A 24,435-nucleotide genomic window follows, 5' to 3' on the forward strand; every position below is an offset into this window, starting at 1 on the left:
ATTGAAAATCAGCTTCCTTAATTAGGCCTTTTAAGGAACGGGGTTCATTCACGTAACTTATGGCACAGACATGAGTACAGAGCAAGCAGTCCTTTGACAAACAAGTCAAACAAATTCCTTAACTTATCTTCACGTTAATCTTTGTCTCTTGCCCATACAGGAGAAATTATATATCCCCTTTTGTCCAACAGAAGTACCCAGTCCAAATCACATGGCACCATAATTTCCATCCATTATCTAGAATAGGATCTTCCAACGCCCCAGACATTGGGCTCACAGCAGTCTACCACTCTGTTCCATACTAGGCAAGGGGTGTCTAGAGCTCCACTGACCCCAAGCGACCTAGGAGTGAGATACAATTTTCGTGGTTGGCCTTTTTACCACTCGATCTTTGACCCGTGAATCGAGCAGTGCCCTCTCGAGTTGAAACACGACATGACCTTGGAGATGATCCACCCGCATAAAATATCATTCCTTAATTAATCCAATTAAGAATCAAGCACAATCAAGACAATCAGCCTAATCTCATCTTCCAAGAAAATATTTCTTTATTTCCCATGGCAACTCGTCATCACTTACCCCCCTACCATGCATTTACCATCAAACACAAGCACTTTGAATAATCATCCAAATCACATCCCAACAATCAATTTAATGCAAAAGCATTTAGGATGTTGTTTGATCAATCAACAAAAACAATAGTATCCTTTTCCAAACAATGCAGGAATGGTCGCGATAACCTTTCCATCGCGTATTTACTCTCCCTCTTGGGATCAGGAGAGATTTTATGTAAAATTTACTTAACACATCCTTCTTTCGGCTAAGGCATATGTTAAGGTTTCAAACACTGTACAAGACATAAGTTCTAGTAGTCACTTACATTGGTCTCGATAACCCAGCCTTCTTCCCAACAAGTACAAAAGCATCGGTCTTTCCTTCGACTTAGGGTTTCCTAATCCTTGAGCTTTTTGCTTGCCCTAGAGTTGTTGTTGTATGTAGCCCACCAACCTTGAATAGGATTGATAAACATAGTCACTATTGAACAGATCTCAAGGTATCATAGTTTTAATCCTAATGATTGTTGTTTGTACTAGCTAAAGCACAACTTCAAGACTGCCAATCTATCAAACATGAGCTATTAACGAGAGCCTGTGCAAAGGTCTAGAGCTTTGAAAATGATTCTGTTCTAGACTAAGTTGCTTGCCAAGCAATCCTTCAGGTATGCAAGTTGCAACATATACCTTCAAAGTGATGAAATCACACCTTCTATTGCAAGGATGGGAAGTTGACAATGCTTGAAGCCCTATATGTTGTTTATGAATTCATTGCATAGCATCTAAATACAATTAACTTTACTTGATACATGCATTTGGGGAATTCAATCCTTCGAATACTTGCGATGTAGCTTATCCTTTTCAATGTCCTATTCTCGTGTGGCATGTTATGGGTCTAATGCATCCCATGTGGGAATCAAAGTAATCATTCATTAATTTGGAAATATGTTACTTACGACCGATACCACAGTTGTATTGGTAGTGATGCCCTCGCCTGAGGCTTCATTGCTTGTTGTGGGGTTTCCATCTGGGTGCGTCAATTTCCACTTGTGGGCCATTCTCGAACTTCGTCTGCTTTAGATGTGAGTCATGCAAGACTTTTGTACCTTGTGCTCGATCAGTGGGACCAATTGGGGAGCAAAATACACTACGGATAATCCAAGTGGAACAAGGGGTATGGGTTCATGGCAATGGGAAAAAAAGATGCGTGTGGCCACCCTCTTAGGTGGGGAAGAGAAAGAGTCTCTCTCCCTCTCTCTTTCCCTCTTCTTCTTCTCTCTTTCTCTCTCCCTCTTCTTCTTCTTCTTCTTCTTCTCTCTCTTCTCACCTCTCTTCTTTCTCTCCCTCTCTCTCTCTCTCTCTCTCCCCCTCTCTCCCTCTCTCTCTCTATATCTTTCTCCCCCCCTCTCTCTCTCTCTCTCTTTCTCTCTCTCTCTCTCTCTCTCTCCAGTGTGCTCAAGCCGTTAAGCCTCTTCCTAAGGCCCTCCTTGTTCCCTTGCGATGGTGGGGGGGTTTATAATAAGAGGGGGGGTTTATTATTGGGGGGGGGGAGTAGTGGTGGTCTCCCCCACCCACCACCTGTCAGCTGCATGGCACTGTGGAGGGATAGTAGGCTCGTGGCCTCTCCCTCTCTGTCATCGACATCGTTGTCTTCACCAGCTTCCCTTCCTTTCGCCTCGGCATCATCATCAACCTCCCTCCCCTTGCCATTTGCTGTTTGACGGCGGTTGGGGAGTGGGATAAAAAAATTTAAACTCCTTTCATTAAAATTGGGGGGGGGGGGGGGGAGTTCATTATGCGACAGCGGAATGTTACATCCTCTCCCCCTTAGAGAACCCGACATGTCCTCATCTCGAAAGAACTGGGGATTTTGTTATGGAACCTGTGGGGTAGGACCCACCATATGCCCTCGCTACGCTACTCTGATCACTCATAAGCATGCGGTCTTTTGAAACAACAACTTATTGTATTAGGTCTATCTGAGTCTAGATTACAAGAGAAGAGTTTATTATAGTTACATCTCATGGATATCTTCTAGGTTTCTCCTAAGTTTCTGGTATATTCTAGATCATTGGAGCTTTCATTCATTGTAAGTTCAAGTTCTCCTTGAGTCTTGTTGGGACAATTGTCGTAGTTATGTCCAATGTTGTGGCACTCGAAGCATCGGTGTTTAGGGTGCTTTGGGCATTTCCTTTTGAAATGACCTAACTCCCTGCAATAAGACAATGCGGAGCTTTATCGCTTGTGGTCACAAAATTCTTGGATGTCCTTGGTAGGATTTTCTTCTTTAGACAAATTCTCCTAGGATCCTTTCACCAGACTGAAGTGGTCCTTTATCGCAGAAACTTTGTTTCCGAATTGTCCTCTTTCTAGATCTGGATTGAGGTCCATGGTCAATCGGCTCTGTATAGTTTTTACATAACATCATGAGCCCAGGGCACTCTAAGGAGTGAAGATTGTGCAAGAGATAAGGGATTTAAGAGCAAAGACAAATGACACTTATCGAGATTTGCAACAAGCAGCTCTAGCACATCATATAATTGTGATGTTTTGTCAGTAATTCAAACTTCAAGGATTCACTCACCAACCTTTAGCAAAGGCAAGTTAGATGATACAAACTATACTTTGTGCAAGTTTGAAGTTAAACTTATTCTTGATTCTTATGAGCTCCTAGAGATGGTGATAGGGGACTAACCCATAAGTTTAAAGTTAAACTTGTTCTTGATTCTTATGAGCTCCTAGAGGTGGTGATAGGGGAATAACCCATAACCATAGCTCACCTTGACCCATTCAAAGTATTATAATTTCTCCAAGTGAAAAACTTCTACATGATTGGAAATGAATGAATGTAGATGTACTATGTATCTTAGTTTACAAGTTGCTCTAATAGTGTTTTAAATTTAGCATATGACCAAGGCATCAGAGGCTTAGAATGCATTCAAGAGTCAGTATGAAATGCCAAAACCAAACTAGGATTCAAAACTTGATTAATCAACTAAAAAACATAGAATTTTGTTGAAGCAGAGATGGTTGAAGCATTCATCACTTTGATTAAGAATTTGCATGACCAGATGGTTGGTGTTGGGATAGAAAAGATTAGTGAGGAGCTAGCTCATATATGTCTTTAGATTTGTTCACTAAAGTTTGTTGGATTGGTTAAACACTTATGTGAGACCCCAAGCTTTGATGTTTGAGGAATTTTATGCACTACTAATGGAGGAGAGGCGATTTAAAGTTGAAAAAAATAGTAGTAAGTGGAGATGCTTCATTCTCTACTAATGCAAAAGGCACATGTGATTCCTTTGCTAATGATGAAAAAACAATAAGGGTGATTAGAAAAAAATTTTCTACGAGATTGCTTCTATTATAAGAATAAAGGACATGCAAGTGTAGATTGTTGTGTCAAGAAGGCAAATAAAAAGAATGGTACCTAGAAAGTAAGGGGAAGGATACATCTAATATGATTGAAACAAAGCTGGAGTTATTCATGGTGACCATTGAGGAAGAGTGTTTCTTAGTGTAATAAGTATTTATCACTTACTCATGGGCATTGGATAGTGGTGCCTCCCACCATGTGGCCCATAAGAAATGCCTATATATTTCCATGCAGTGTTTGCAATAATCCATAATTGTGATGGTCAAGAATGATGAAAAATGCCCTACTAAGGGCACATGCATTATTTTCTTTGTTGCTACAAATGGTGAGGTCAACATGCTTTCGAATGTGTTGTATGATCTAGAGATTAAGATACATTTATTTTATCAGTTGCTTCCATACATCTTGTCTCCATAAAGTGACATTCACCAAGACAAGTGCACAAATTATTAACAATGCTGGCACAATTGTTGGCAAGGAAGAAAGAAGGAACAACATATATGAGTTCTCCTTGTCTTTGTGATGAGAATTCCCATCCTTGTGCTTCTCTTGCCCCACTCCCTCTTGCTCTATACTCTTGAGAAGAGCCTCTCCTCTCTTGCTCAGGCCGCCTTTCAATGGCTCCTCATGCCTTGTATTTATAGTTCAATTGAAGAAGAAGGGTTGTGGCCTAGAAGAGGAGCTCTTTGTGGGGGGTATCTTGGCAAATCAACAATCTAGAAGCTTTAAAGATGCAATCTGATTTGGGCGATTTAATCTTTGAGGTCTAGAGAGGTTGCCAGAGATGCCATCACTGATTCGCCTACCAATATTGCCACATCAAATGAGCAAGGAGGGGAAGATTTAACTATCAAAGTTCAACAGTAAGCTCAACAAGCACAACATTTTTTGATACTCATTAGTGCGTCTTGGCACTTGTGTCTCTTGATACATCCAAGTAACTCAATTTTGTTGGTTTGATATGAGGTTTTTAGTGCTGATTTGCTACTGCTCCTACCATCTAGTTTGGGGAAAGATTCACCGCCATGCTGCTTCAAAGAAACGAGCTTCCACACTTGGCAGAGAAGGATCAAGTTGATCCTGATGAAGATTCTGAAGGGCCTTTGGTCAATAACCAGTGGCCAAGAGAAGAACCTAGAGATACTGCTCTTGCGACAGTATAGCAAAAGAATGATGACAATGCCCAAGCCATAATCAAGCTTGATCTTGATGACAATTATATGCACCATGTAGACACATGTGATACATCTCATGCCACTTGGTAATAGTTAGATACATTGTTTGGTGCCCAATCTAAATCCTCAAAATATGGATTGGTGATTGAGTTTTTTAGGTTGGATATGAAGGCTAATATATTCCTTGGTACTCACCATAATTATATGGAAAGTGTGCTAGATCAACTTGCATGGATTAACTTAAGAATGGAAGAAGACATATACATTAGAGTCTTGCTCAAGAGTCTTCCTTCAGAATTCGGTAATGTCTCCACCACACTAATTAATATGCCAAATCCAAAGTTGGTAGACATCAGAGCATCACTCCTCGAAGGAGAGAAAAAGCTCAAAGGAAAAGAAGAAGCACACACTTCAAAGGAAGAACATGTTCTCTATGTCAATAATGAGCACAAAGGGAAGAAAGACATTGTCTATGACTTCTGCAAAAGAACGAGACATAAGAAGAAGACACTCAAGAGCAAAAGGACAAGACTCATCAGTCCACCTATTCCCACTATCCAAATTGACTTTTTAAAGCCTTGTATATACTTGCATTAATGCTCCAATCATAAGCTTTGTAACCCTCATGTAGCCTATACACTATATCCTTTGCACACTTAGTGAGGAAGCCTTGTGATAGCATCTAGCTTTATATGGTTGGTTTTTCCATGTCTACACTTAGTAAGGTTCTACTCATGACAAGCTCTATATACTCAGTGCTTTTTACGGTTGTGATTGAGGAGGGATCTTGAGATTTATGCAATCACACTCCTAAGACAACCTCTTTGTATGGACCAGTAGGGCAAGTGATATGCAATAGCTTAGGAGAAGCTACCTTTGGTGCCATTCTGCAACTATAAAGAAATGTACTTGACAATCATTTGAAGAGAATTCTATTGTGCTTTGTACTTTTAGTCTTGTCTCTCTCTACTCGAGATTGTGTTTATGAGTCCAAGCTAATTTATCTTGGGACCTAATTCACTTGAGTAATAGTCAATGTGTCTAGTCTTAATCATCATGCATCTTGTCATTGACTTTCGTCCTCCGTAGCTAAACCTTGCTCAAGGATCCGTGTTTCTCAACAACATAAGCCTTGGGAGAAATCTTTTTATTCCATATTGATCATTCATCAAGGACTATAATAGGAAGATGTGGGTACACTTCTTTTGTGATAAGGCTTAAACTTTTGGTAAGTTCAAAGAATAGCTAAGCTCGTTAAGAATAAAACACGGAAAAACATGAAGAAATTTAGAATAGATGGTGGTGGTGAGTTCAAATCTTGAAGACTTTTGCAAGAGAAAATGAATAAAGCATTAATTGATAGATAAGGGATTACCTAACTAGTTTTGGGACAAAGTTATTAATAATGTAGTCTATATTCTCAATTGAAGCTATAAAAAGACTCTCAAAGGAAAAACTCCTCATGAGGTTTAGATTGGTAAGAAACCATTAGTTATCTCACACTTCAAACCTTTGGATGTGAATGTTATACATATGTTTCAAAGGATAAGAGGAACAAGTTTAAGCCAAAAAGCACCAAAAGAATCTTCTTGGGCTATAATGATGAGTAAGAGGCTTACAACATTTATGACCAAGAGACAAAGAAGATAATAGCGATTGTGATGTGGAATTCAAGGCACAGGGATAAAAAATTAAGTTCTTCCATTTTATCATCAAGCAAAGGTGTTCTCTATAATGAGCTTATCCCAAGAGCTATCCCTATCCTTAAGGAGAAGGAAGCATCTTCTTTGACGAATGATGAGGAGAAAGTTCACCAACCTATAATGGAGCTACGAAAAAAGCCATTGCTACAATGGGTGAAGCAACTCTATGATCATAATTAATGCCATGATATAATTAGGTCTTCAAAAAGTCATTGCCACAATGGATAAAATAGCTCTATGGTTGCAATAATCCTATGCTTATGGATAATGAAACATGGAAGTAGGTACCCTTTCTCACATAGTTAATATGGCCTTGATAGCCAAGATTATAAGATAGGTAGAGGAGTAACAGACTTGGAAGAAGCACTTGTTGATCTAATGAGGAGAGCATCTATGTAAGCTAAGTATAACAACATAACAAGAATAACACTTGGAAGCTAGTGGATTGACCAGAAAAAGAAAAGGTTATTGACACTAAGTGGGTCTGAAAAATAAAGTACAAGGCTGATGGCAGCTTAAAAAAGTACAAAGATGGGCTAGTTGCATAGGTTGAAGGGTTCGATTTTCAAGAATCATTTACTCTAACTACATAATGACCACTATTTGCAAACTAGTTGAAGTGGCTACTCACAAGAAGTGACCAATTTACCAAATGGGTGCTTAATAAGTGTTCTTGAATGGTGATCTCAAGTAGGAGACGTACGTGGCTTAGCCAATGGGTTTGAGGTCCTCCATTCTGACCTAATTTTGTCCGTAAACCTTTTAAGGTGAAAAATACATTATATAGGTTGAACAAGCCCCTAGAGCATGGTATCAATAGATAAATAAGTTTTTTTACAACGTAAACTTCAATAGATGTGCCTTAAATATTAACTTGTATATTTACAAGGATGGTAAAAAGTCTATAGTGATTGTTTTATATATGGACAACCTTCTTTTTTAGGTGACTATGAAGATATGATCCATTAAACTCGAAATGATTTGAGCTTTGTGTTTGAAATGATAGGCTTTGGCTTGTTGCACTATTGTTTGGGGATTGAAGTCTTTGGTAAGAGCATGATGAAATCTTCTTCTCTCAAAATAAGTATATAGAAAGAAACCCCTGAATCAAGTAGCCAACATAAACAATACCTAGATGAAGCATCGCTTAATTAAGAAACATTAACTATGGGAATCTCGAAAGCATTTGGCGTGACCGAGTACAAGTAAGTAAGAGTTTTTTCCTAGATTGTTGGGATCATTTTTTGGTTACTACTCTACATACATTAAAAAATAATAAAGTGAAATACAATATATACTTTGAGAACATATACAAACTAAATTTCTTGAAATACACAAAATAAAATGAAAAAATCGTAGGTTGATTTTATCAAAGGTAGTATCAAGGACCAATATTTCTAGGCCTAAGTAACTGAAGAGTCTAGTTGTTACTTACATCCATACAAAAGAAGAATACAAATGCCTTCTAATGCATATGTAGGTGTCATCACAACACTCGGTTTTGTCATCCCTATCATGCTTACAAAGATGATAATAGAATTAAACCCAAAGAAAAAAGATAAATCTACCTATTTCTAACATTAATTCCACTTAGAATGCTTAATTTTCAATTTCTAAATTATATTTTTTTTGCAAAAAATAATGATGCAATATATGACCCTAAAAATCCAAGCCATTACCAACAAATCATAGTAATGAAAAACACTGTAGCCCAAAAATCTTTATACATTCTTAAGGCCATCGGTGTAGAATTTGTATGAATTTAAATGCATCAATTCAACCCTCCACTACATATATATGAGTATATATGCCTTAAACTATCATACTCAATTTTTCAAAGAGATCTAATGCTTAAACTTAGCAAAACACATATGCTAGGAGCCATTAGATAGGTGAGAAAGGAAAACAAGCATCAAGTTAGCTTTACTATCTTACACAATAAGAGAACAGAGAAGACTATGCAAATCTAATGAAAACATTAGTGTTAAGAAATACTATTTATTATGATAAGTAGACATGATTTTAGAGCTACTGAGGACCAAAAAGAGATACACAATTCGTAAGATGCCATTATATTTATGCAAAATTTTGAGATAGCAAGCATTAAGCAGTAGTATAAGTATTAGCTGAAAGATCTATCTTAAAAAAATCGAAATAAATGACAACATATATGGAAAAAAAGTTAACACCTAATGGGCATTATATTTAAAAAAACCAATAAAATGCTATGAGCACTTCTTCATGTCAAGTCTATTTGTGAACATGTACATTAATTGGTAGTATATTTTTGGTGATGATGTGTATATATTGATCTATTTGTAGCTTTAAACATTGGAATTAAAATTCAAGCACATACTTTGGCAAGATAATATTACTCAAGATTTACCCATATATTGATGATTAACTTTGTGTCTACATCCACATTTGCATCCGTATCAAAATGCTTTGGATGGGGAAGTGGTTATAAGCACACTAATAAAAGTGTTGATAGATATACTCATGAAGGCATGTCTATAGAGTGTGTCTATGCTTGCTTTGTGGTGACACACACACACACACACACACACACACACACACACACACACACACACACACACACACACACACACACACACACACACACACACACACACACACACACACACACACACACACACACACACACACACACACACACACACACACACACACATGCATGTGCAATTTGTGATAATCTACACAATGTGGTTGATGTGAGAGACTTGCAATGAGAGCTTGCTTCTTCAAAGTGATCAAGTCGCTTCACCTTTGGTACTAGGAATCAAAGAGTGTGCGAATAGCATTAGGGAAGCATAGAGTTTGTATTTGATAATGTATAATTAAAAAATAATTTGTGATAGCCCACACAAGTAGTTTGGGCAAGGAAAGTGAAGCATAGAATTTGTATTTGATAATGCATACTTAAAATGTAATTTGTGATAGCCCACACAAGTAGTTTGGGCAAGGAAAGTGAATTCACATGGTGTAGCAAATTTGCTTCCCTTGCAGGCTATTTTATTGTGAGAAATGATAGAACATTTTTTCCATGTGATGAATTAAAAAACTAGCTAGTTTGAGCCTTGCTCTTAATTTTTACAGGTGCAGCTATGTGATGTTTTGTAATTATATTTTTTGTTATTTTTTGGGGTTAAAGAAGGAAAACATAAGCGTACACCCAAAATTGAAGAAAATATTTTTAAAAAAAGTTTAAACATTTGAAAGCTTTTAGGCTTTTCAAGTTTGTAAACTACAAAAGCTTTTAAAAGGTTAAAGGAAAGCTTTGAACTTTGGGAAGCCTTAAGCCTATATAAAGGGGGGAGAGTTAAGTAATATGAGCCATTCTCTTCATTACGAAATTCATCTCTTATTTGAGGAGAGAGAAAGGTCATAGAAGTGTGTGGAGACATGTACATTAGTTCCTCGGTCATCACGTTTGCAAGCTAAAATGTTAGATTCAAATCTTCGTCATTCGTTCTTTTTAGGATTCGTTCAAACAATTTTGTCCTTCATCTTTTTAGTTGATTAAGGTTAGATTCAAATCTTTGTCACTCATTGTTTTTAGGATTAGTAAATAGTAGTGAAATAAAAATGAAAGAAAACGATCTTTTGAATATATGGCGAAAACGAAAGCGTAATGAACTTTCAAACATACTGAAAAAACAAAAAACGTAAAACTTTAACAAATTGGATATTTTGAATGGATGGAAGAATGGCATCTTCTCTCGTAATTATTTAAGAAGAGATTTATTTCAACTCTTTGGCATGCTATATAGCATATTTTCTCATTTTATTTAGTTTTTTAAAAGTTTTTGAAGTATTGTTATTATTTGTTGATTTTATTTATTTATTTTATTAAAATTACTATTAAGAAGAAAAAAATCATCATTCTTGCATGTCAAAAAATTAAACTATCCTTAAAAAAATATATGTAAGAAATTGGAAAGAATAACGATTTAGTGTGAAAATGATAGTAATAGCATGTCACACTGACATAGGTATAAAAGGAGGGGACATGTAATTTTTTTCATCTTTTAACACATTAATACATTATCATCCTTCTCCTCATTACGTTGCTCCTCAACTTCAATGGCTTTTTACTTCTTTCTTTCTCTCTCCTATTCTAGTCTTTCTCTTTCCTCGTCACTCTTTCTCTTACTTCTACACTCTGTCTGTTTCTTATGGAATCTTCTCTCTCCTCTTTCTCTCTCTCCAATTCACTTCTTGACAAGTGGTATCAGAGCATTAGTCTTTGATCCATTTTTCTTCTATGTTAGTCTAATTTTTCACCATAAAAACCGATTTCAGACAAGTACTACTACAGGTATGAGACATGGACAGTGACTAGCAGTGGCTCGTAGGACATCTATAATTAGATGAAGACTATATCTGGAGATGTCTGGGGATAGATATGGCGGTGGAAGGCAAAAATAGCAAGCCCACATAAAATTTTCATGCAATTTTGAGGTAACTTGGTCAATCGGGCTTAGAAGGGAAATACGTTATGGTTACTTTTCAAGAGAGGCTTCTCTTTCCTCTTTCTTCAAGCTTTGGTCAAGCTTCCATGGAGTTTCTAGCCAAGATCTCTTCCTACCACACAAATATGAGCCTACAAACTTCATCCAAGTTGAGAATCAATTGCTTCAACTTTCAAGCTTCAAGTCTATAACCATTGTGAAGGATTAGCTGTCCACCACCAGACAAGTCAAAAAAGCTCCGAAAATTGCAACGCAATTTTCAGGTTGATTTTGGCTTAATCTCTCTCCTCCTTGACTGATCTACATCAAATCTTGGCGGCTTCAATCTTCAACAAGTGGAATCCTTTAGTAATCATCAAGATTTCACTCCATTCTTCATCCTCAAGCTTTATTGAAAACCCTAATTGTGCAGTCCTCCATGGACAGCCATGAAAGCTTCAACTCAAGCTCTCATTTCTCTTCAATTTCTTGAAGATTCTCCATTATTTCAGCCCGTGGAATTATTTCAATAATAATAAGGATTCTTGAAGAAATTGCAAGGATTGAGCACGAATGGCCAAAGATTGAAGCTTAACGGCTTCTATGGAGTCAAAATTTGAGGAAAATGGGTTTAATGCTTCAATCTTAAGCATCTGAAGCTTCAAGATCACTTTCAAGCATTAAATACATAAGCCTTGATGATTATTTCAACAACATTGGACCACCGAAGGCTTCATCAAGCAATTTGGGATTAATCAAGTCTTCATAAACCATAGCAAAGGTATTCTTCTTCGATTCTTAATCTCTCTTATTCATCCATTTGCTGAGCTTTATCCAATTGATTGAGATATTAAAGAGTTGTATAATTTCCATAAAATCTTAGCCAACCATTGCTTAAATTAGTCCATTCATGTAATGCACTGTTTGCTTGATGCCTATTGGATCTAATTAGTAAATTAGAAGCTTTAAATTGAAAATTCTAGCATTGCATTTAATTTGAGTGATTAAGCCCACTGATTGATTGATAAGATTTCTTACTCTAATCCATTGATTTCTAATGATTGTTCATTTATGGAAAAATATATCATAACCTCATTGTAAAAGGGTAAGTCAGTAGTGGATCACTGCTTGGTAAGACCCTCTTCCCATCCATTTTCTCAAAATTTCAATTCTCTTATATTTCATGAAAAGAGCTAAATGGATATTTTAGTAATGCATCTCATGCTGATTGATTAGAGTAGTTTTCTACTGCCATGTTGATATTTCCACCAAGAAAAAAGGTGGATGCTAGGGGAGATAGTGAGATAAAAGAGAGGTGACCCTCCCTCACTATTAAAGATCTTGAAGGGGTGCAACCAATCGGCCCGAGAGAAACTTTGCTCACCTCTCGATGATTTGAGCCCGTGTAGGGAGCCTATCCTGCTCTTTTATCCCTCACATAGGTACAATGAGTGGATAATTGAAGATTGAAGTGCTTTCAAAGACTCAAGTACCTTCAAGAGCAAAATAGGTCATTTATAGGACACTGTAGGGTATATACATGTCATTACAGGTACCAACTTTATTACTAAAGTACAAATGTAGGTACTACAGGGTATCCACGGGTCCTATTCAGCCTGCTACAGGGTTTGGTAGCCATTTTGGACCACCATTTTACCCTTATAGATGCAAAAAGAGTATTTATAGGTTGAAACAGGGTGCATACCTAAACATTTGAGACTCAGAGTTTGAATTGTAAAATTTTCTATCCTAAACTTGTTATGATATACCATAGCTCATCTTAAAGAGGGCATTGTTGGCTTTGATTTGAATCAAAAAGTTTGGGAATCAGAGTTTACTAGCTCAAGTTATAGCCAACTTTCCGATAGGGGGTACTACAGGACTGCACTATTATGGGATGTAATAAAGGCAAGAATAAGGCCTAGGATGAGTATGCACAGCAAATCAGAGATTCCATGCTGGATAATACACCTGAAGAGGGTCGTGAAGAGTCTTAAGTGCATGGGAAAATCAGTGCACTCAATAATACCATGTGTGAACATGAGAATAGGCATGCCCAAAGACATTTGGAGTTGTTATCTGGAGTGGAGCAGATGGTATTGTCTACTAGTCAACCAAAGTCTTTCATTGACAAGTTGGTGGATTTTACTACCCAAACAAAGGCTTCAATTGACAAGTTAGTAGAATCTAATTCTTAAATAATAGCTCAATTCTCCCATTGGATGCAAATGCAAATGAAAACCAAAGAAGCTAAGGAGAAAGCTCATTCAAATAGTGAACCCTCAGTCCCACTTCAGCCACCTAACCAAAATGGTCAAGGTCATGGTATCATTGGACAAAGGGTATTCCAAATAGCCAATATGAAGTAGGTGAGACTTCACAAAGGCATGATGACTATTTGGGTAGTTTGAATGGTGCTAATTCCCAAGCCTTTGGGCTTAATACCCAACTTCCTAGAGGTCTTCTACCAATGGGAAGATTTCATACTAGTTCTCAACCACCTATTGGGAGAGTCCCATCTTATTTTGGGGATTCCATGCCTAATATCCATGAGCAGTCTATTTTGGGATAGCAACCCTCTCATGAAAGAGATCTGAAAGATAAGATCATTTTGGCAAAGTACAATGATCAATCATTTTCACCATCCAATCTAGAGGAATGTATTTCCAAATTGGAATCTTACTTTGATATATTCCCACAACTGATTATATGAAGATTCATTTTGCATCCTTACATTTGGAGGGATTTGTGCATAATTGGTGGAGATACATTCAGAAGGAGGATATACTTGTAGAGAATTGGGACGCATTCAAGATACTTATGGCTAAGGTCTTTGTCTCTCCTCTTGAAAAAGGGAAATTGGCTTGGAGATGGTATGGATTAGAGCAAAGAGGCCTAATTTTACGAGAGTATACCAACCGATTCCTCAATCTTACCATGTATGTAGAGAGCGTTAGTGATGAAGCTAAACTCCACAAGTACATGTATGGTTCAAAGCCATCTTTATCAGCTAATGTTATGGTGTAAAACACTACTACTCTTTTCAAAGCTATTGAGCTTGCGGAGCACTATTGAAGGAAATATAGAAGATAGTCTCCATTTCAGCCTAGTTTGGATATCCAAGGACTATTTTAAAACATGGATAAGTTGGCAATGTTTATGGTAGCAAGCATGCACCAAGTGGCAACTTAAGAGTGGAGACTTATCCACCATTCAATGCTTCAAGTCCTCAAAACAATTTCAGGAAGGCAAACATTCCAAAAGTAGATTTCAAACAAGGGAACAACAATGCCTAAATCTATTTCAACCAATATGAATCCAAAGTGTATTCCTATGGACCTCTACAAAGAAAGAAAGGAAAAAGGCTTATGCTTCAAATGTGGGGAAAAGTGTACGATTGATCATGCCAGAAAGTGTGTATACAATAATGCAAAAGCCAAGGTTCACAGTATGTTAGTCTTTGAGGATTCTCAAGGTGACATTGATGAGGTCAATGCATTTGTACCTACTGCTTGAAAATGATGATCTTGAGGAAGAAGTTGGGCAAGAATATTTTTATGATCCCACCGATTCTTTTCCTTTTGATCTAGGTGGGAGTTTTCCTTTTGACTTGGGAGGGATTTATAATGAGACACTTGCTGCCAATGGTTGTTCCATTTCCATGGATACTTGTATATGTTCTAAGAGCCCTAATACAGTTTGTATGACGGGTAATATTCATGGAAAGGACGTGTTCATCTTGATAGATAGTGGCAGCATACACAGTTTTGTGAATAAGTCCATTATGGACAAGTTGAATTGTCTTCCCACCACTGACTTATAGCAGCTCATAAGAGTTCAGGTAGCCAATGGTGAAGAAGAAATCAACACTCAAATATGCCCACAAGTTTCGAATGAAAATTATGAAGCAAAAGTAAACCTGATAACCTTGGAAATGGGGCCTATAGATATTGTATTTGGTTATAATTGGTTAATAACATTGGGCAAAATTACTATGGATTTCTCATGGCTGTATATGGAGTTTATCTCTAATGGACAGCTCATCCATCTACATGGAATTCCTAGTAAATCAGATTTTGAGCTTATCAACATTCAACAACTCAAAAAGGAGCACAAGAGGCATTCACAGATCTTTGTTTTGCACCTGAATAAAGAGGTTGAAGATCAGTCCTCCACAAATTTAGCAAGTCATCCAGCTTCGAAAGCTCTTTTTGAGAAGTGCAGGGATTTGTTTGAAGTGCCTACTTTATTGTCTCCCAAGACATGAGTAGATCATCCCATTGATTTCGGGTCCAACTCAAAGTCAATTAATAAGCCACCTTACAGATTTTCTAAGTGTGAGCATGATTAAGTAGCCAAGAAAATCAAGGAACTTCTTGAAACGGGATTCATTGAAGCTAGTTTTTCACCCTATGCATCTCTAGTCTTGTTAGTTAAAAAGAAAGATGGATCTTTTAGGATGTGTATTGATTACATGGATCTTAACAAGATCACAGTAAAGAATAGGTACCCAATACCTAGAATTGATGATTTGCTTGATTGTTGAGATTTTATCAGTGGAAGAGCTGATTACAATGTGTCAAGAGACACAGGTAATGACAGTGTGAAAACACACTATGTCTGTGTTGATGTTGAGCTTGATTCTTCTTGTTCGGGATCGTTCGATCGTTCTTCAATCTTCTCAGGTCCTTCCCCTCCTTGATTTGATGCTGGGACAATGGATTAGAGTGAGCTTTAGCTTGGTAAAGTGTCAGGAGTGAGAAAATGAGAGGAAAAAAAAAAGAGCTTGAGAGATTTTGGCTATGGTGGAATTAGGGTTTCTGGGACAGGGCCCTGGTTTTTTTTAGATTGCAGGACTTGTAGTTGATCATTTTCAAAAATTTTTATATGTCTAGGAAGCTTATGTCAAGGGCTATCAAAACTTACGTCTAGGAAGCTTACGTCGAATTTCTGCAATGCTGGAGCTGTAGATCATCAATGTTGGTGTTTAAAGTGACAGGAGGCAGCGCCCTGAGCCAAGGAACATTTCTTCAGAAGAAATCGTGTTGAAATTCTGCCTGTGGAGGGAGATCAAGAAGCTCCAAGTGAGCTGGGTCCTGTTGGCTATGGAGGACACCCAAAGCAGAAGCAGAGAAGATTGACAATGCTGAACTCCAGGGTGTATAATGCTTAGGTGTGAGGTGCTAGGGAGGAGGACCTTGTGTTGGGGAAGATTCCCCCATAAGGAATCGTGAAGAGATATGGTCTCTATGAGGAGATATAAGTGTTCAAAGCAGGGTATGTGCTATGTAGCTATGGCTGCCAAGCAGGGAAATGAGAAGAAAGAGTAGGAGATGGGGTCCTAGACTTGGCTTGAGCTGGACTGAGCTCAAATTGAGCTAGATGAGATTGAACTGGAGTTGGAGGAGCAGTGCCATGCCCGTTTGTGCTCTGATACCATGTGAAATATGCGGGATCTAGGACATGGCAGTGAGTTATGGTGGATGGAAGGAGAAGTGTGGACTCATGATGGAGAAGACAAAGACACTGTTTGTTACACAAGTGAATTAGGTTCCAAGATTGAGACTTGGACTCATAAACACAATCTTGTGTATGTGGACAATGACATTGACACTTCACTGAAAAGAAAAGAGTACTATCATTGCATTAAGAAAAGGAAGCAAGTACAATGCTTTATAGGAAAGTAGGAAAGTGCAGTAGGCACCACTGTGCATATGGGATAGGTAAGCCTGCATGTCTTTGGCCTTGAAGCTCCATAGAAAGAGGCTGTCTATGAGTGTGATTGCTTAATCTCAACATTGATGAGCTCAATGGGGCTAGATTCTTTACGAAGATTGACTTGAGGTTAGGGTATCATCAAATCTGTATGCGAGAGGGTGATAAAATCAAGAGAACTTTTAGGATTGGTCGGGGGCTCTACCATTTCCTAGTGATGCCATTTGGGCTTACAAATGCTCCAGGTACCTTCCAAAGTTTGATGGACAAGATTTTGTAGTTTGTCCCCTTTCAATTTGTCATGGTCTTCTTTGATGACATTATGATTTGTAGTAAGACCCTTCAGGACCATTTATCACACACGAGGAAGGTTTTTTATGTATTGAGGCATCATAGACTCTTTGCTAAGGAGAAGAAATACTCTTTCATGCACACTAAAGTGGAATATTTGGGACATATTGTCATTGAAAAAGGGATCCTAGCTAACCCCAAGAAGGTGCGGTGTGTTAAAAATTGGCCAACATCTACTATCACTACTTCACTTAGAGGATTTCTTAGTTTATCTTTATTTTATGTGATTCATCAAACATTATATGGCTATTGAATCTCCTTTGACTGATAGGTTGAAGAAAGAAACTTTCTTTTGTGATGCTCTTGTTGGTAGTAGCTTCAACCAGTTAAAGGAACTCCTTACTTTTGCTCCTATTCTAGTATGCCTGGATTTTCGAAGGAGTTTACCATACAGTGTGATGCTAGTGGCTGAGGCATTGGGACAGTTTTGTTATAGGAGCATGGAGTGATTGCCTTTAAAAGCCGTAAGCTTATAGATAAAGAAATGACTATGGATGTTTATGACCAAGAGATGTTGCCTATCTTGCATGCAATAAAGAAATGACACCATTATTTACATGACAGTTGCTTCAGAGTTCAAAGTGATCATAGGATCCTTAAGTATTTTCTCACTCAGTGATCATCATGATCGGTTTCTCCCATTACTTTTTGTTTTCTCTTCTTATCTCAGCAAGGTCCGATCAAATACTTGTATGCAACATTCTTCAATGAATTTAACATTTTGTTAAATCAGGTCACTTTTGATGTCTCCAAATGTTTGCAATGGATGAGCTTTGATTATGCTTGAATTAATATATGAGAGAGAGAGAGAGGTTGCACGCCATATGACGGAGCGCATGAGCTTCACCAGGGTGAAAGAGTGGGCCTCGAAAGCATAGTTGGGGTACATCATGCAAATGAGGCATTCATAGCGGATGTCAAGGAGCCATTGTAGCTCCACAGGTGAGAGGCCATAGGCCTAGAAGAGCTCTGTCATCCAAGTGCCGCACTTCTCCTCCAACAACGCTAGTTTCGGGTGGCAATTGATGTAGCTACTGCCTATCAACGGTGTGGATGATTTGCTCATCATCATCAATACCTACACAAATGCTTGTAGGTATCATTGTTTGCGTCTCTCTAACAACCTGCACAAATGGGGTCGCAAAGGTTGTGGGTCCGCAGGTTTGGGCGCACCAGGGAGGAGCATAGGTAGGGCAGCATCGCAATAACCTCTCTCTCACCATCTCTCTAATTCTCTCTCTCTTCCTCTCTCTCATGGTAGATGGCGATAGACAACTGAATAGTGGTGGAGATGACGAATCACCGATTGGTAGTGGATAGCAATGTGTAGGAAATGGATAGGGACGTGAGGTAGGGCAAACATGATGATGAATGACAATGGAGAGAGAGAGAGGTGAAGATAATTAAAAAATTGAGAGAAGGTGAGAAGAGAGAGAGAAAAGGAGAAGAAAAGAAAAAAGAGGAGAGAATAGGGGAAGGGAGAAGAGGAGAGAGAAAAAAGAGGGAAGAGAGAATGAGAGGGAGAGAGAGGAGGTGAAAGAAAAATGAGAAGAAATGAGAGAGAGAGAGAGAGAGAAAGAGAGGAGAGGAGAAAAGAAAAAGAGGAGAGGGACATAGGAGGAAAAGAAAGGAAAAATGAGGAGGGGGAGAGAGAAGGAAAAATGACTAAGTGAGAAAATAGAAGTTTTGTGAGGGAAGTGACACATGGTAAGTTTGCTTACCTTGCAACACCACAAAGCGGCATAGCATTCCACCCACTTCACATGCAAGGAACGCTAGTGTGGGTTATACAAAATGTAAATAGTTAGCTTGGCTCATGTATTTAGATTGCGCGTTTATGTACCTTACAAGGTTGCACCTCACTTGCTTTGTGTTTTATATGGTTACATTTTCATGCTTCATGTTTTGTATGGTTACTTACATTTTCATGCAAAAAAGGACATACATCACATTTCATGGGCAACAAACAATGCACTTCCCACATAATATTATGTAAAAATGTGCCAATGTCAAGAGGTAATAAGTTATACTGTCAACATGACCAATTGATTCTTTATCATCATTAATGAAATTCTTTCAATGTTAAAAGATTACACATTCCAAAGAATTCATGATTTATATTTGTGAAAGAAGTAAGGAGGGCAACATAATCAAATTGAAATCATTCAAAGTAGAAAACTAAAACATTACAAAGTAGAATATCAAAACTAAAACACTACAATGGAAAAAGAAGCATGAAAATTTTAACACATACTAACATCATTGAATTATAAGTGTTAGTGGAAAAAAAGTTTATATATATATATATATATATATATGAATGTGGGAGAAGATTCTATGGTTCTCGCGTAGATATCTTGAAACTATATATCAAATCAAAAGTGTTCTTAAGAACTCGTGTTGCTCCATAATGTAAGTTGCTAAACTAATGGACATGTGTAGGTCTCCAAATAGATAGATGAATGTTTTAATCTATAAAAGGAGATTACATGAAGCAACTCTCGTACTTTTAGGTAAAGGTCTTATTGTCATTCTTTATGCCCTAGGTGTGCAAGATTGTGCATTGTTTGATTGGCAAGTCTTATAACTGATTTCTTACATTATATAGATGGGCATTGGTCCATTGTTAATGGGCTCTATTTGATGTTGTTGATATGTGTGTAAGAGTTAGTAGGTATTTTTAGAGAGAGATGTATCATGTGTATGTATATATGTGTCTTAGAGGGCCTAGTTAGAAATATGTAAGTCTATCACGTGGATTCAACAAAATGGATGTTTCAATTCCATTTTAAAAGCCCTTTTGTACATATAGAAGGATGTCACTTAAGAGGTATATTTTTAAAGCAAATGGTGGCATCGATGTTGAAGATTTGCTAGACGAAATAGACTCTTATGGCCACTAGGTAGACATGGATACACATGCCCGGGGAGTTTAGTCATAAATATATGTATGTATCATGCGGGTTCAACATAAGGGATTTTTAAAATACCATTTTTACACATTTTTTACATATAGAAGGGTCCTATATAAAGGGTTATGTTTTATTAACAAAAAAATTCATATATAAGGATATTTATAAATAAGCCTTGAACGCACATGATATAGAGAGTATACGTATAGTGAATTTCCTAGGTATACATGTTGACATTAGGGAAGTGATACCATGAGCAAACATTGCAGCAAAAGGGAATGTTGAAATATTCCTGATGGCCTCTAGCTTGTTGGCCTCCATGATCTCATCAAGGCGAAGCTTGGCCTTGGTGGAAAAGCTCCTTTGTGGCATCATTGTTGGAGAGAGAGAGAGAGAGAGAGAGAGAGAGAGAGAGAGAGAGAGAGAGAGAGAGAGAGAGAGAGAGAGAGAGAGAGAGAGAGAGAGAGAGAGAGAGCTATACTCATTGGGGCTACATGGCAGTTGTGGCAGAGATGGAGGTATTTCACAGGTTGGGCATATAGGATGGGTGGAGTGGAGTGATTCTTGGCTTTCATCCACTCATCCCCACTAGCTTGAATAACAATGTGAAAGCAAGCACAATGGATGGCCAGGGAGTTTGTAGTGTTTGATAAGAAAGTATCTCGATGTCATTGGCCCTCAACCCCATATTGGAGAGGATTTTGAGTAGGTTTGCTAGGGAACATTGCATTGATCAAGAGTACCACCTCCTCATTGGTTGATGTGCACTAATCTAGTTGCATTCAAAGGGAGAAGAACATTAAGGATGACATACCAACAAGGCTCTCTTTTGTTGCTTGGTTGCTCAGTTGCATTTTTAGATAGTAGTTGAAAGAGAGTTGGAACTAAATGGGAGAAGATGTTCAACGATGCGCTAGCATGCATGAGAGCTAGAGAAACAATTGGATTGCATTCACAAAGATCCTTCAATGCAAACTTCATGCATCACCCACACACACACACACACACACACACACACACACACACACACACACACACACACACACACACACACACACACACACACACACACACACACACACACACACACACACACACACACACACACACACACACACACACACACACACACACACACACACACACACACACACACACACATGGATGGCCTTTATGTTAACTTTGTACATAGAGAGAGAGAGAGAGAGAGAGAGAGAGAGAGAGAGAGAGAGAGAGAGAGAGAGAGAGAGAGAGAGAGAGAGAGAGAGAGAGAGAGAGAGAGAGAGAGAGAGAGAGAGAGAGAGAGAGAGAGAGAGAGAGAGAGAGATGCATATGGCCGTGTAAAATTGAAGTCCTCACTTCACATATGGAAGTCCATGTAATTGGGTTTATGAGAAAATCTTGAGTTGAGAAACTAGACAATGAAAGTTGTGTTGCCTCATGTGATGAGTTGAAAGTGATAATCTTACTTGCAAATCTGACCATGTAGACCCAAGAGAGCTAAAACCTTGAACCACACAAATACTTCCAAGTTCTTAAATAATTGAGAAGGATGTTGATTGTTTGAGCACTATAAGATATGAGCCATATATGGATGTTTAAAGTGATGAAATTATTCATCCAAAAAATTACTATTGTTATTACTAAAATTGTTGGTATATACATCTCTACAAAATTGTTATTATATGTATCACAATGTGCATCCGTGCACATTGTGATGTATATTGCAACACATATAATGACACATGTAGGTTTGATTTGTGATGCTAATAGTGATGGTTGTAGAGGAAAATTTTTTGGGTGGTAAGGCATACAACCCTACCACCCTTCGTACCACATGTGTTGAACAACATTCCATAAATCATGTATAAGTTGAGTATACATTTGTTATCGAAACACATACATCATGAGATGCTAGAAGGAAAGGGTTTGTTGGTTCAATTTCCAAATAAGTATAATATTGATAATGATATCTCATAAACTACATGGATTGATAGGGAATCAATTCCAAAACTAAAAATGTATCAATACATATCGCAAAATGTGAGTCCATATGAAATATGAGAAATATACAAAAGGAAGCATATATAGAAAGAGTCTACATGGACTATAGGGCCAAAAAAAGAAGGAATGCATGCTCTACGAATCTAAGGGATTGCTACAGCTTCTCACTATTTGAGAGCTTGTCTCTATGCAATGGAGCGTCAATAAATAGACTTTGCAATATAAAACAACCAAAGATTAATCTACATAACATAATGCATTATAAAAAAGCTAGAAATTGAAATATGAAAGATACATAACTTATCAGACCGTCACGCGCATATAATGTATCGATGAGAAAAGTGAGACCATGCCTCTCTAGATATCGAGTTCCCAAACTCATGGGATCGTGGTTTGTGATCGAGTGCTACAAGAAAGAAAAATAACATTGTTAGAAATAAGATTATTAGTATAAGTAGTATAGCAAGTGAGAAAGTGAATATAACCAAAAGAAAACTTAAAAAATTCTCTAAATAAGTTATATGTGCACCACCCCCAAGATGATGCATGACCTCTATCTCTAGCCATGCCCTTGCCACCTCCTGCTACTACTGTCACCATTTTCCTAGAGAGTCTGCAGTGTCTCCTTAAGTGTATGCCAATCCTTTGTGTCCAACCACTCAAGATTTGGAGCACCACTCTTGATTGCCTTGTGTGCATAAAATCATTTATTTGACACAGATACATGCATACAATCCATCATTCATCCAATGGAAAATGGATCAATCACTATAAGTACTGAGAACTCCTTGTGCAATGATATGACCACATACTCCTTGCCTTTCTCCAATATGTTTTTCTAGTGGTCTAGAACATTGTGCCTAAATACCTATTGGCACAACTCCCTTATGCATGTCATTACCCTCCTCCCCTCAGCATTCATGATCATGGCACCAATTTTCTCATGTACTAACCTTGGTGGGGTATGTCTAACATGTGCCCTCTCCTATCTGTGAAAGCATGCTCCTAGGCATACCTAGAGACCCTTGTCCATTTGGCATACTTGTAGGGGCGGTATCTCTCAAAGTAGCACCCATAGGGGTGCCACCTATAGATGGCTGAGCAAAACCTAGATTTAGGGGAGTAGATGTCCCTATAGATGTAGCAAATCTTGGAGGTAATAAGAATCCACTTGATTGATATGATGGGGGCATTGTATCAGTGTCTTCATAGCATGCACTTGAGCCATACTTTCTAGAACTGGTATAGAAGCAATGAGTATCGATCTCCACAATACCCCCTAGAATCATCCCTAGAATGAGAAGAAGAGGAAGTTTTTGGCTCTCTGAGACATTCACCACAACCACCACCTCTAGTGGTCAAGTGAGGTATCCTTGAGCCTCTCTCGACAACTATCATAGAGCATTAACTCCACCTATTGGAGATCAATGATCAGAGTGTGTCGAGGTAGAATGCATTGAGTACCTAGACAATCATTGAGTCTACCATATCTCCAAAGCACACCATCTTATCCAGAGATGTACGCATAAAGATCCCCTACAATTTCTCATCTGTTATCCCTCGGCTTATCCTGCTCTCTGGATTGTCTACAGTGACTTGCACAATCAATTTATTGATGTTAGCATAATCAATATAAGGGTGAAGGTGAAGCACGATAATACATATTTGCAAAAGAGGATGTTAGTTAAAAAATATGTAATAAAATATCAATAACAGTTAATAGTCAATGAATTTGACCAGTGAATGCAAATACGATTGGTCCTATGGCTCCATGATAAGCTCTTGGCATATCTCGGTATACACTGGAAGGCCTATGCATAGGTCCCCATAGAAAGAAGATTCTATATCATTCTCGAAGTATTCTTGTACTCCAGACTCTTCGTCTAGATTGCACATGATTGTCTCATTTGCATGTTGAAAGCATTCCTCATCCCACACTCCCCACAATAGTGATTCCTCTATCTACATACTCTCCTCGTGTAGACTAGGAACATTGCTTTTATCATACACTCAAGAACTTTGAGGTATTGATGGTACAACATACCATCAATGAGGTTGTTGTGGGTTTGGATAGAAGATTACCTATTCAATAATATCAAATAAGAGCATGTTGCAAATAATGAAAAAACATTTGTGACTATTTCTTGTTGTGGAAAAATTAACAAAAAAGGTC

Source organism: Lygodium microphyllum, chromosome 7 (assembly GCF_053477565.2).
Source record: "Lygodium microphyllum isolate KBCC chromosome 7, Lygodium_microphyllum_v1.1.10, whole genome shotgun sequence".
Lineage (NCBI taxonomy): Eukaryota > Viridiplantae > Streptophyta > Polypodiopsida > Schizaeales > Lygodiaceae > Lygodium > Lygodium microphyllum.